Genomic DNA, 15042 nt, shown 5'->3' with positions numbered 1-15042 from the left:
TGGTGGCTCACAACCATCTGTAATGAGATCTGGTGCCCTCTTCTGGCCTGCAGACATACAGACAGAATATTGTATACATAATAAATAAATATTAATATATATATGTATGTGTATATATGGATATATTCACACTTATATATCTAATAACCTATTTCAATAATTCTAGAAAACTCTTATTGCTATTTCTATGAATATTATCAGGTTTATTTTTCTTATTCTTTCCATTGCCACAGTTTCGTTATGCATATTTAGAAAATTTTTTATGAATAGTAGACTCCTTCCAGCTATTTTGACATGGTACCATGTTTTTAAAAAATGCAACTTAACATGGAATGTTGTAAACCCTGCCTCCCTTCTCCAACTGTGAATATTTCCGTCACATTGGACCCTTTTGCACATTATCTGCTTCCTTCATGAAGACACAAGTAAACAGTGGACTTATGTTAGAGGCTTGCCTGGCATGGATCTAAGAATTATAAAATTTTTCATTTCCAAAAATCACAAAATGCAATCTAACCTGCTCTTGAACTTGCCTGTAAATAACCCCTTTTCTTTAAAATTTTATCTTTTATTTTTGGGGTTATAATAATATAATCATACTCCTGTCCCTTCCCTCTCTAAACATTCCCATGTAGTCCTCTTTGCTGCCTTTCAATTCCAAGCCCTCTTTCCTTCATTAACTTTTGCTTCATACATACATATATATATATATATATATATATATATATATATACTTACATATTTCTAAATAAAATCTGCTCAGTTTATGTAATGTTACTCATATAATGTTTACATTTGATATTGGATGATCAGTTGTTGACTCTTTCTTTTACAACAGTTAAAAAGCAGAAGAACTTCTCTAAAACCCACAGTGAAAGTTATTTTCTTTCTTACTGAAACCAACATGCTAGTTATTTACAGACTTGAAAGAAGATCACCTCTGATACAGAGAAAAAGCTTCACAGACAATCACAAAAATCTCTATGCTGTCATGCACATGTGTTTCTTCAGTAATATATTTTGGGACTTAAAACACTAAAATAAATTCCTAAAACAAGGTGTTTCTAGCACCTTCTATCTAAATATAATAATATCCCATAACATATTTAATTAATTTACTCCTAATGTTCTACAACTAAATAAAATTTTTCATATACTTATTGATCTAGTACAATTGGTTTTGGATCACATGAGACATATCTAGGTTTGCTTGTTACCAGAGTGTCTTGGAATTACTTAGTTCTGGGCTGAAACTGCATTCAGACCACAATGTTAAACATAACTGGCACGCTTCTGCATAGATGCTCTACAAACATTTCAGTACTTGCTTTAAGGTCATATAAAGTCACTTCATTTTGGTAAGTGGACTTTTGACATTTGGTTTCTGTTTTTTAACTTCCTGAAATGTAGTATATGAGAACACTAATCACCCTAGAGGGTGATGCACCTTCATCTTAACCTCGTGTAACGTACTCTATCAAGGAAATTGACTATTTACTGGATATAAGTCAGACAATGATTAGCTGAGGGAGATGACAAGCAAGACAATGACTATGACTTTCAACATACATCCATCTTTGCCTCCAGAACTACAAACAGATGCAAGGCTAAGCAACTCCTGCAAATCAGGTTCAATGCGAGAAACTAGATGAAGGACACTATACCCATAGAGAACTTAATGAGTTTTTAATTGACACATATAGAAATCTGGAGAACATGTGTCCAAATAGATATTAAGTTTGTGGGATAATTATAGAAAGAATATAAAACTGAGTTAAGTTTGTCAGCATATGTCCATTGTGACTTTAATGTTACAACACACACACACATATATATCATATGATATATATTGTAATATAGTAATATATGGTATAGTATAGCATAATTTTTATGTTATATGAATATGTTCATATATTATATAATTAAACTGCATTCTGAATAATGGGAGTTCTGGAAGATATGCACTGCATTAATTAGTTAATTAATTAAGAGATTTCTGAGAGATGTATTGATCTTTTCTGTGTGCTAAATGTAATAGTATATGATACTGCTTAGTGTGATGGCTTAAATGCACTGAATATAATTGGACCTCATAGCACCAGGAGCCAAAAGCAGTACTGACTCAGCCAAACATTTGTTATAATAGACATCATAGCAAACAATATTCAAAGTTGTCTTACTAATGTAGACCTTTGACCCTGACTCATTAATCATAGTGTTTCCAGAAGAGAAACAAACAAGAAGACTACTGTGGTGGCTAATTTTAATCGCTAACTTGACCCAGTCTATAATTATCTGAGAAGACAGTCTCAAAACAAGGTTTTCCATGTGCTCTAGTCCTATAAGTATGTGAGTAGAGGATTCTCTTGCTTGCGTTGCCGGGAAGACTCACACATTATAAGAAGCACCATTTCCTGTAGTTGGCTTCTGAACTCTCTAAAAGTGAAGTGAATGTACTCACTATTCTCTGTTTCTGATAATAGGCTTAATATGACCCACGTCCTCAAGCTCCTACCTCTGAGACTTCCTTGCTATGATTGATTGTAAACAGAATTTGTGAGACAAAATAAACCTGTTTTCTCTAGTTTGCTAGTCAGAAAAAACAACAAAAATGGCACTAAAATACCTATGAAGATTTATATCAAGTTGCATAAGCAGAAATATTAAATAACTAATAAATGAAAGAATATCCTAAATGACCACAACAACCAATTTCTATCATTAAGTTATCTTACAGACCCAAATCCTTTTAATGAAGGGGAGGATGGTCTTCTAGAAGAAGGATCTTACTATCATAATGAAAATACTTACTTTTAATATTTATCTGCCCCCCAAAAGGTGTTTACTTAACTTTGGGTGATGTCATCAAACACCATGACTAAAAGCAGCTTATAGAAGAAGTATTTTTTGGTTTGCAGTTCCATAGAAAGAATCCCTAAGGTCAGGGGAGGCATGGTTTCAGGTGGCCAGTAAGGAAAGATGGGAGATCACATCTAATAGAAAATAGGAAACAAAGGGGATGGAAGTTGAGTAGGACCATAAATTTTCAAATCCTAATTCAAATACTATGCCTTCCATCAATAGTCTATAGCTTCATCAGACAGGGCCACTTGGGAGCCAAGTGGTCAAATACACAAGTATAGGTGACTATTTCTTATTTAAAGCACCACAAGGACTTACAGCCCTCTGCATAAATAACAACATTTTGGGAAGAAGAAATAAACAAAACTATTTTGCCTTTTAGACAGTGGCTCTGAATCTGAGTTAATGTTGATTCCTACGGCCCCTAAATAACATCATGGACCTCAAGCTAAAGTAGGGACTTGTGAAAATCAGCTGATCAATGGAGTTTTAGGCAAAATCTGATTCATGTTGGGTACAACAGATCTTTGAACTCAGCCTGTGTTTATTCCTCCAGTGTCAGAATGAATAATTGGAAAAGACACACTTAGAAATTGGTAACATCCCCACATTGGTTCCTTGACCTCTGGCATGAGAGCTATTATGATTGGAAAGGTCAAATGTAAGTTATAAGAGATGCCCCTGCCACATAAATAAGTTAATGAAAACAAATCTCATCACTGAAGGAATTACACAGGTGAGTGGAGGCTCTTGGGATTTAGAGCACGGTATCTGCAGGCAACTACTTTCCTTTTCAGAGATAGCGCTTATCTTGCTACTGGATTTTCAGTGAAAACTGAAATCTTGATAGTAAGTTACAAGACAACCTGAGCTGGCCGTCACGTCTTGAGTGATATTTGACTTTAAATTTTAGGAAGTCTAATTTGCACAGTGTCAATTTATCATTAAATGGAAATGATACATACCTAGTCAAACCACAGCAGGTTCTGAAGGCAAAATAAAATTCCAAGAAGTTGTTGCATAATTATGACTCCGAATCCTAACACAGGACTTACTGCCTCCAAATTACTTGTATTTTTGTAGTCATGTTACATGATCAGTGGTTAAAAGAACAGAGGAATAAGGTTTGGTTTATGGATATTTCTGCATAAAATTGAGTCACCACCTAGGACAGGGAGCTGAAGTATGATAACCTCTTTCTTGGAAATGGTAAGAGCTGATAGTGAAGGAAAATATCATCATTGGCAGAACACTGGGCACTGAACATGTCTATATACATTTCTTGGCAGGAAAAAAGGCCAGATGTGGGTTTATATAATGATTTGTGGACTGTAGCTGTTGGTTAAGTTGGATAGCTGGAGACTTGTGAGGTTAACTTGAAACTTTGCGAGAAAGACATTTTGGAAACAGGTATGTGGATAGATCACTTTAAATTTGAAAAGGGTATAAAAATATTTGTGTTCCATGTAAATGCATATCAAAAGGTGACTTCAGGAAAGAAATAATTCAATAGCCACTAGATAGAAAGGTTCATTCTGTTAATAGTAGTCAATCTCTTTTTCTAATCATCCCTGTCATGGGTCTATGAACAATGTAGTCATAGTATCAAAAATGGAAGTAATTTGTGGGTCCAAGAGCATGTATTTAAATTCACCAAAACTAATGTAGCTTTTATTTCTGCTTAGCGATAACTCCACCAGCAGAGACAAATACTTTACTCAACATCCATGGGATGTGTTCCTTCTTTAACTAGGATTTGTGGGTTCAGGAATTAGGGATGTAAATAGGAATGGTATCATTCACCATCATCTCTGATGAGTCACTAGCCAACTTTTGATTCCTGTTCCTGTGATCTTCTGCTCTGCTGTTCTACAGCTGTTCATGGAAGGGCAGGTGCAAGTGGAAGAAATTCTGCCAGGAAGCGTAACAAACACTCCATTGATCTGCAAACTTTTCCTGGCCACTTCGCATTTCTGGTACTATTGAGTCAACAGGCTAACAAAGGAGTTACAGTGTTAGCAGAGGCTTTTGACACAGTCAGCAGGGGAAAATGTTCTGCTTTTCCACAATGCATTAAGGAAATCTGTATCTGGAGAGAGAGAGACTTTCCCTTCTATTGGGGTTAGTTTATCATGTGGTTAAGGTTAAAGAAAAATTATAAAAACCCCACCACAACAGGATGATAAATGGGTTAGATCCTGAAGAATAGGGTTTTATATGTAACTCTTTCAGGTAAAGAACCAAGAAGCGCTCAGGTTCTTGCTGTTGGAAAAATTACAGAATGGGTAGCAGAAGGCGGTTGTAAATGGAGGTAATGCCACTTGACTGCTTACAGTAGTGTGCTATGAGTGTTTTTGTACTATTTAAAGACAATGTTTTTACATGCATATGTATTGAGCAGATACTTGTTCCATTCCTCCATTTTTCTTTTTTAACCATATTGTGTAATGTAGATTTAGTTAATTGTTGCTACATCTGTATTTCTTTTTCATGTTCCACGTGAAAATATAGTATATTTTGATTTGTACATGGCACATGAGGCTAGGTGTAATTATGTTTTTTCTCTTCATTTGAAATGATGCATGAAATAAAGTGATTTTATTAAGTGCTAAATTCTATAAGGATAGACAAGTGATGGTCAATCTTGCTTGTCAATCTGAGTGGTTCTCACAACAACTAGAAAGCAGGATTTCTATTCAAGTCTGTTATGGTATTCCTTGGAATAATTCACTGATGGTGACCCTCTTCCAGAATGGGCAGCCTCTTCATATTATGGCTCAGATATAAAAACGTGAGGAAAAAGCACTGCTACTTTTCACCTATTCATCTTTGTGGCATACTGGTGAGTTCATCTACTCTGGTTTTCCTACAGCTACCACTGTTCTTTGCTGACAGCAAAACCCAGTATCAACAGTTCTTCAATGTGGACTCAAGATTATATTATGCAGAAATCCTCCAGGTCTTACCAGTTTATGGTAAGACTCTTCAGGTATACAGTATAGTGGACTGAGACAGTCTAGGGTTTGCAACTTCTCCCTTGTGCAGACAGCCATTATTAGGCTAAGTTCATTCTGTATGTTCTGTTCGTGAATTCTTGACTTGAAAAATGTTAGATGACATTTGTTATGAAATATTGTTTTAACTAGGAAAAGATGTGTTACATTTGTCAATGCTGCCAAATATTACTTCAACTATGTGAAGGTGTGTTACATTATTTCTGCTGCTTTTGTTAATAAGATAAAGATGTGTTATATTTGTTTGTGCTGCACTTAATTAATTATGTAAAGATGTGTTGCATTTGTTTCACCTTGCCTGCCTAAGGTACCTGATTAGTCTAATAAAAATCTGAAAGGCCAATAGCTAAGCAGGAGAGGGCTAGAAGGGGCAGGTAGGCAGAGAGAATGAGTAGGAGGAGAAATTTAGGTCCAAGATAAGAAGAGAACTGGGGAGAAAGAGAACATGCCCAGGACCCGAGGTCAGTTAGCCACCAGACAGACATGACAAGCAGTGAAAGTAATATAGACAGAGAGATGAAAAGTTAAAAAAAAAAACCCTGAGGCAAAACAAAGACGAAAAGAAACATATTAAATTTATAAGAGATAGCCAGAAACGAGTCTAAGATAAGGCTGACCATTTATAACTAATAGTAAGTCTCTGTAACATGATTTGGGATCTGATTGGTAGCCCAAAAGAAAACCTGCTATAGATCTTTCCTTTTCATTTCTTTTGAAAAGTTTTAGTTCCCTGTTAAGTGTTACATGTCCTTAGAATTGTCATGGTCCTTAGGCTTTTTACATGACTATACAAATAAAAGGAAATAGTTTCATTTTTTTTCTCCTTTCTACCGAAAGTAAACATTATAAGATCTGCTCTGTGAACACCAAATGGCTTTGCTATCATCAAATTGACTGTCTACATTTATTTTACTATCAAATATCAGTTTCAGGATGCCGAGATATTCTGTAATCCATGGCCGTTTCACATAATGAAGAGATGTCAATAAGAAATATTTATATGCATCCAGTTGATTTTCATGAAGGCTTAAATATCCCTTTTAAAATGAGAAGACAATAATAAATTTTATAAATAATAAATAACATTAGAATTTTTCCTTTTTTGTAAATTGTGTAGTTTATATACTTTTAAGAACTAAGCCCTAAGATGACAAACAGAGAATAAATATTTTTTTAGCAAAGAGTATGAAAATCTTAGAGTGTGATCATTTCTGAGATTTTATTCAACAGAGATCATCCAGCAAATACTCATTATTCTTTCATCTGAGATGTTGGATCACATGAGCCATTTATTTTTATTGGTGTCTGATCCCCTTTCTCTGAAAATACATAAACTTTCAAAGGTAACATACATACCATTAGTTTTATATATGTATAAAATATACATATATAATTAATACAAGTATAGACTCATGGGCATAGAATTACAAAAGATATAAATAGTTCAGAAATACAGCATGAAATTTAATAAAAACTTATGAAAATGGTATTGAAGATCAGAAGATATTGGTATGCAATGGTTGATAGTGAGTTATGGTATTGAAAAATAAGATTGGAAACATGACTCATTAAAACTAAAATTCAGTTCACTGGCAAGTATTTGGTTAATAATTTGATAGTATTTCATTTAGTATTAGTTGTTATTTTAATAATTTATTCTTCAAAATTATCATAAAATGTATTTAGATCATCTACTCCCATTAGTCCTTCCTGTAACTCCTTTCATATCCACTTTATCCCAATTATTTCTAAAGGAATAAATTCAATTACACTGTTTAATAACCATGTAAAATGCCTAAAAAGGCATAAGTTTTGAAGTATCTTAGTTATCTATATACCTCTTTTATAATAGTTAAAATGATCGTACTTTTGATCAATGGAAATGATTGCAGAAATGTTCATATGCCTACATAGATGCATACATCAAAACCAAGAACAAAGGAAAGGAAAAAAGAAATGAACTATCTTATCATTTCTACAATGGAATGTTCTGGAACTGAACATCATGCTGGAGAATGTATTCCAAATGAGGACTTTTAGAGAATTTTGAATTTTCTATGCATTCAAATATAAATATGGGCAACAACACCAACAACAAGAAAAACCTAGATTTATCAAACAAGCAATTATTTTTTAAAGAAAATGTCAAAAACAGATTTACTATGTCAATCTTAGTCCTCAAATTCTACTTTTTGCATGGGAACCTGAAAGGTAGGCAAGTGGATGTTTATTTCATTAAAAAATCAGCCATTTAGTAAATCTAAATAAATTTTAAACAGTATTGTTAGTTAGTTCTAAGGCAAGTAAAGAAATACTATGCAGTATTTTGAAAAGTTAATTTTAAAAGTTTATGCATCTTGAATAAAAGAGCTTTGAAATTCCATCCTTTTTCAAAGGTGTCTTCAGAATGTATAAGAAAATCAAAGTATTTCTTAATCTCATTTTGTGTATTTCTTACTCACACACATATGCATACAGTAGGTTTAGATGTCCTCAAACTGTTATAACTTTGGAACAGGTTACCATTGCTTCAGGATGTACATACACAACTCAGGCTTTCATTGCTGGCTATGTACCAACAGCTGGGTTCTTTTCATCTTTTTTCTAGTCTGAGGCTAATGACTACTTTTTGACTTTAAGGGAAATTTTATACTTAACTTTATATACACAGAGAGAGAGAGGGAGGAGGAGGAGGAAGAGGAGGAGGAAAAGGAGAAGGAGGAGCATGAGGAGGAAAAGAAGGAAGAGGAGGAGGAGGAGGAGGAGGAAAAAAAAGTTGTTAAACAACGACTCTTTGTTGTGCAAAGAAGACTTCTAGATATCAAATGCTTTTTGATGCCTGCGGGTCACTCAGCAAAAGGGGGAAAAAAAGAAAAAAAACCACATTCACATGTTATGACTCTAATTCAAAATCATTTTTCTTTACTTTTCCATCCATAGTGCCCAAATAGGGTCAAGAAGCCAGCACTTCAGTTATTTTGTTGAACGTGTAACAAATGCCTTAACTCTCTGCACCTATTACCGCCACAGTGAACTCTAAGTAAATCAAGCTTCAAGTTACTAACTTTCTTCCAGATACAACTGGACCTTTGTGGTGAACTTTAGAAATAGGTTAAATTTTTCATAATGATTTGTTCTTGATGTAAGTAGTTGATAATTAAACTAAAGACATTTTCCCTTAAGAATCATATTTTGTTTCCTGAAATGGGATAAGTCTTATAGGTTTTAAATTAATATAAAGTTTGACTAGATGCTATCTATATCTTATTTTAAGAAAGGAAATTCAAGTCAGTCACTGTATGTAGCATCTGAGCTTAGGAGAAAGTATTAACTCATGCTGTAAACAATACTATACTCCTGTAAAAGCTCAAGAATATGCTTATTATTTCAAGAAAACAATGGAATTTTCTTAATGTACCTCTCAAATGAGTGCTATCAAGGAAAGCCTAGGATAGAATTGAGATAAGCCAGTACACTGACTTATAAATATTCAAACCAAACAAATAAAGTATGGTCCATCCATATACAATAATTTAATTCACAGAATAATTTTAATAATTTTGAGTGTATGGAAGGATGCATATACTCTCTCCCACACACAAGAATTTCAGAGGACAAACTTTGCATACTGTTGGCACTGAACAAAATGTCTGTGCTATATATACTGCAAATTAATCTTCCACGTACATGATTTTTAAAATTTAATTTGTTTATTAATTTTACATCCAGATCTCAGTTTCCTCTCCCTCCTCTCCTCCCATTCCTTTCCCCCTACTCCCTACACCCCCCATCCACTCCTTTTCTATTTCTGTTCAGAGAGGAGCAGGCTTCCCATAGGTATCAACAAAGTGTGGCATCTCAACTTGCAATAAGTCTAAGCATCCCCCCCTTATAGTAAGGCTATGTAGGACAATCCAGTATGAGGGATACACTCCCAAGAGCCAGCCAAAGCTGAGGGATAACACCTGCTCCCATTTTTAGGAGTCCCACAAGAAGATCAGGCTATTCAACTCTCTCTCTCTCTCTCTCTCTCTCTCTCTCTCTCTCTCTCTCTCTCACACACACACACACACACACACAGAGCTAAAACCTCAAAGCCCTAGCCTGTTACCCTGCCTCCACACTCCACATCCCACCTACCAGGCTCTGGGAAACAGAGTCATTTTGAACATGTCACACTGAAGGAACTCTGTGAGTTCCTATGAGCCCAGGTTATGGTGGTTCAAAGACTTCAGTGTAAGTCCAGTCAGACTGATGATAGAAAAGAAACTGGGGAATAACTTTGAATTCATAGGCACAGGAGTTAGCTTCCTGTATAGAACACTAGTAGCACAGGCACTAAAATTGAAAATTAATAAATGGAACGTCATGAAACAGAAAAGCTTTTGTAAGGCAAAGGACACTGTCAATAAGATAAAATGGCAGCCTACAGAACAGGAAAAGATTTTCACCAACCCCACATCTGACAGAGGGCTGATCTCCAAAATATGTAAAGAACTCAAGAAACTAGTCATCAACAAAAAACATAATCCAATTTAAAAATGGAGTACAAATCTAAACAGAATTCTCAAGAGAAGAATCTCAAATGGCAAAGAAACACTTAAGAAGATCTTCAACATCCTTAGATATCAGGGAAATATAAATCAAAACAGCTCAGCGATTCCATCTTATACCTGTCAGTATTATTAAGATCAAAAACACAAGAGACAGCTTATACTGGAGAGGATGTAGAGCAAGGGAAACACTCTTCCATTGCTGGTGGTTATACAAACTTTATTTACAGCTTGGAAGTCAGTGTGGTGTTTTCTCAGAAAACTGGGAATCAATTTACCATAAGACCCAGCTATATCACTTTTGAGCATATACCCAAGGGATGCTCAATCATACCAAAAGATACATCCAGTTCCTTATATCTATCATGAATTTATTTGTATATCATACAATAATTTAAGTGGAGGTAATTATATTCAAAATAAAAGTCAAGAAAAGAAACAATACAACAAAGAAACTCAAGTTTGTTTGCTTTTTGTGATTTACATGTATTATGTATTGATTTTTTGTTCACAGCTGTTTTTTAGACTAATAGACACCTTGCTATTTGTTGAATTTACAAATTGTGTTTGTCACTTTTCTTCTATTACTACATGATTCTTTAAATAAGAAAAATTATTTTGATTCATAGATTCCGAGGTTTCCAGCTGTGGTCATTTGGCTTCCGTGTTTCTATGTCAGTGATGAGGCAGAGTATCATGGTGAACACTGAAAAATGCATAATAGAGGAAAAATTGATCATCTTAGCACAGCCGGGAAGGGGAGGGAAATATTTTTCATGGTTTTATAACTTTTTCCCAAGCCCGTTAAGCCATGATTCTGTAAGTGGTTCAATCTGTCCATACGCCAGAGTTTTCATGCTGCCACCACTCCCAGAATCTCACCCTGAAACACTGTATTGTGAACTGTGAACAAAATGTGCAAGACACGAGGCTGTTTTTATTTTCAGACTGGGAGCCTTATATATCAGTCCCTGGCTCCAAAAGTCTAATGTGTACCTTCTAATTCAAAATGCACTCATTCTACCTAATAGAGGTTTCAGAGCTTTGGCAACGTTTCAAAGTCTCCTTTGAGATTTAAGGCAAATGCTTACCCGTGAGCTTGTGTGCAAACCACAAACAACTTACAGGTTTCTACAATGAAAGGCACAAGACAAGCATTTTCTTCTTACATAGATGAACAAAAGGTCAGGAAAAAAAGATCAGGCCCAAGCAAGTTGAAAATTAGGTGTGCTGTATTAAATTAGCAGCTCCATATCAGGCATCTGGTGTGTCTGCTAGCATGATGTGTTCTCTAAAAATCTTAAACATTCCATTCCCATGACCTTGCTGGTTAAAACAGGTATGATCACACTATTAGGCGACTATATTGCCTGTTTTGATTCCCATCAGCAAAAATCCCATATTTTTGTGTTAAAGTTGCTCCTATTGCTTCAAGCATTGCTCTCTGGGGAACTGCTTGAAGAAACTTTGAGCCTGTTACACACTGCTTCGTCCACCAGTGTCTTGTGGACTGTTCTAAACCTTTTCCATTAATAAGATCCTAAGTCGCATGACATACTTGATCGGATAAACTCATAGTAATAATCTCATATCCAGAAATATCTTTCTGTGTTGGAAATCTTTCCATCACACTTTGAGAATCATGGGGCATAGACACTGAGGAAGAGATTCAGCTGCAAGAGCACACCCCAGGGACATACCACTGAAGAAGATCCTACCTCTTTGGCATTCACCACTATTCAATAGCTTATTAAATTATTAAGCAATTAATGGATTGATATGCTGACAGTCAGAGAACTCACGATCTAAAGACTTCCTAAAGACCTGGACTCTGAACACTATTTTCATAGAGTCAAATCCTCTAAAGCATTAGACTCTGATGTACATTTGGGATTCAAATTATAACATCAGTGAAAAAACATTCAACCTGTAACTTCTATGAAGTTCCTATTTCTTAATTTAGATACATTTTTGTATTAATTGACAATCTATCTATCTATCATCTATCTATCATCTATCTATCATCTATCTATCTATCTATCTATCTATCTATCTATCTATCTATCTATCTATCTATCATCTATCTATCATCTATCTATCATCTATCTATCTATCTAAATAACTTAACTATTTTTACATCTAATGAAATTTTTGTACATGTACATTTTCAGTCTCTCATTCATTTCACATTTATATGACATTATCTCTTGAAGTAGGAGGGTGGAAACACATGACTTCCAGTTGACATCATGCTTTAGAGATGTTTATATTCAGCAATGTACATCCTTTAGGTGAAGACTGGAGTAATCTGATATTCTGAATATAGTCCCTAAACATTAGTTCATATGTCCTTAAGGAAATTGACTTAGAATTTCCCTAGACACTTTGTTGAGAATGTATGACTTTCCACTTCAGCTGTCCTAAAAGATACAACAACCTACATTAATAGCACTAAGAAACCTGGAAAATCTGCACACACCTAGAAATGAAGAAACATACTATTGAAAATAACAATCTACAAGTCAAATGAGAAATCACAGGTAGATAAAAATAACACACACACACACACACACACACACACACACATTTAGAGAATAAAATGAGAACCATACAAATGGAAAGAGGATAATACACACCTGAAAAGGAGAGGAAACCAGAATAAAAAAGATTACATTAAACAAAAGACAACAGTAAGATCAGAGCACAGATAAATGAAATAAAGAGCAATTACACCACAGAGAAAAATCAGTGAAGCAAAGAACTATGTTGATTGTTCAAGAAGATTAACAAAATTGGTAAAGTTGCCTCAAGATTATATCAGAAAAAAATAGTAGAAAAAACCCTAAAATTAGAAATAATGGAAGGGATATTATAAAACATCTCTTAAGAATGAAATATGATTTGTGGACTGGGCTTGGCGATACTTGCTTGTTATTCCAACTATCAGAAAACAAGAGGAAAGCAGAAAGCAAGTCTAAAACCTGCCTAAGCAACTTTAGTATGATAAGAAAGACACACAGAGAGTAGTTTCTCTGACGTTTTCATAATTAGCCCAGCTGAACTGCAATACATTCCGATAATCTAAAACATTGTACTAGCACTGTGCCTTGAACCGTTTGAAACTGACAACTATGAGATCTGTTACCAGTACTGTAAACAGTTTACCAATATTGCTTATATGGATCAACAGAGACACATTTATTTGTAATATTATTAATAACTAAATAAAATTTTATGAAAAAGACAAATCTATGATCCTTATGATTTTATTACTTTAATAATTCAAAGATTTTTAGTCTTTTCAGCAGTTTTACATATCTTGTCTCCTTTTCTCTGATTGTACTTTACTCCATATTATTCCTATAAAGCTAAGAAAAAACAAATTGCTCAATCAATGCATGCCTATATGCCCTAATATGCATATAGAAGTATTAAATTTAGTTTCTAATATTTGCATAAGCAGATAACCTGTGAGAGCCAATATATTCTTTGTTGATGCCTGTTGCAGCTAAGTAATGGACCCATTCTATTTTTTGTTAGTGGGGATTAATTTAGAAAATAGATTGAGGTGGGAGTGTCAGACGTGATGGACTAAATCTACTTAAAAACCTGAGAGAGCTTAATTTTAAACAGAGAAAAAACAGAGTTTAACACAGATTTTTGCTGTTTGTTGGTGGCGTGGCTTAGAGAGATTTCCTGATTCAGCAACAGCAGCAGAAAAAAAAAGCTGCATCATTTTAAAGCGCAGCTTCCTGGGGCTGTGAACTCTGGCTTTAAAGCATTTCAAAGGCTTTTATGGGACTGGATGTTTGTGTTCCCACTTGGGATCGGAAAGAGAGTGCTCTGAGACCTTGCCAATGGCTCAGCTCTCCCCGCCTGCACCTGGGCAAAAGGCAGAATCAGGCTTAGGCAGGCATAAGAGCATGGCGGATTCTCGCCACCATACGTGTTTTCAGACTGCACAGTGCTCTGCGTGTTGGATTTGGATGTAACTTGGATGAAAAGAATTTCTGTGCTGCACGCTCAGTCTCAGAATTAAAGTGCTCAGTGCCGCTCTTACCTGGCGGCCCCAGAGCTAGCACAAAATGGTACGTCCTCCATTTTGAAATTTTCCTGACTCAGCAGCAGGAAAAAAAACTGGCTGTTTTAAAATGCCGGCTTTCTGGGCTGTGCCGCCATCGCGATCTCTGTCTGGCTCCTGTAGGAGACAGAGCTTTTGAATGGAGCATTTGGAGTAAAGTGCTACGATTTGTTTGATGGCAACTAGACTGCTGTGTGCCTAAAAGGGGGACATTGCATGCAGCAGCTCAGAGGCACAAGCAGCTCCGCCATGCTAGTGGTGCAATGTGCGAGGATCAAAGGCATGAGAGGCTCCGCCATGTTGGACTGGGCGGGGCCAGCAGGCAGTACCTGTTTTTGACCTAGGAATATCACAACTTAGATTCTTAAGTGCCTATTGATTTAAAGGCGCAAATCAAAAATGCTCCTGGATAGTAAAAAAAATGTTACAGATTCACAATAAAACAGATTCAGACATAAAAGACCACACTGTTGGATGAATGTACATAGGCTTGAAAGAAAAAAGAAAAAGAATATAGAAAATAAAGTTGATG

This window comes from Microtus ochrogaster, chromosome 4 (assembly GCF_000317375.1).
Source record: "Microtus ochrogaster isolate Prairie Vole_2 chromosome 4, MicOch1.0, whole genome shotgun sequence".
NCBI classification, from domain to species: Eukaryota; Metazoa; Chordata; class Mammalia; order Rodentia; family Cricetidae; genus Microtus; species Microtus ochrogaster.
Note: the sequence above shows the minus strand (reverse complement) of the source record.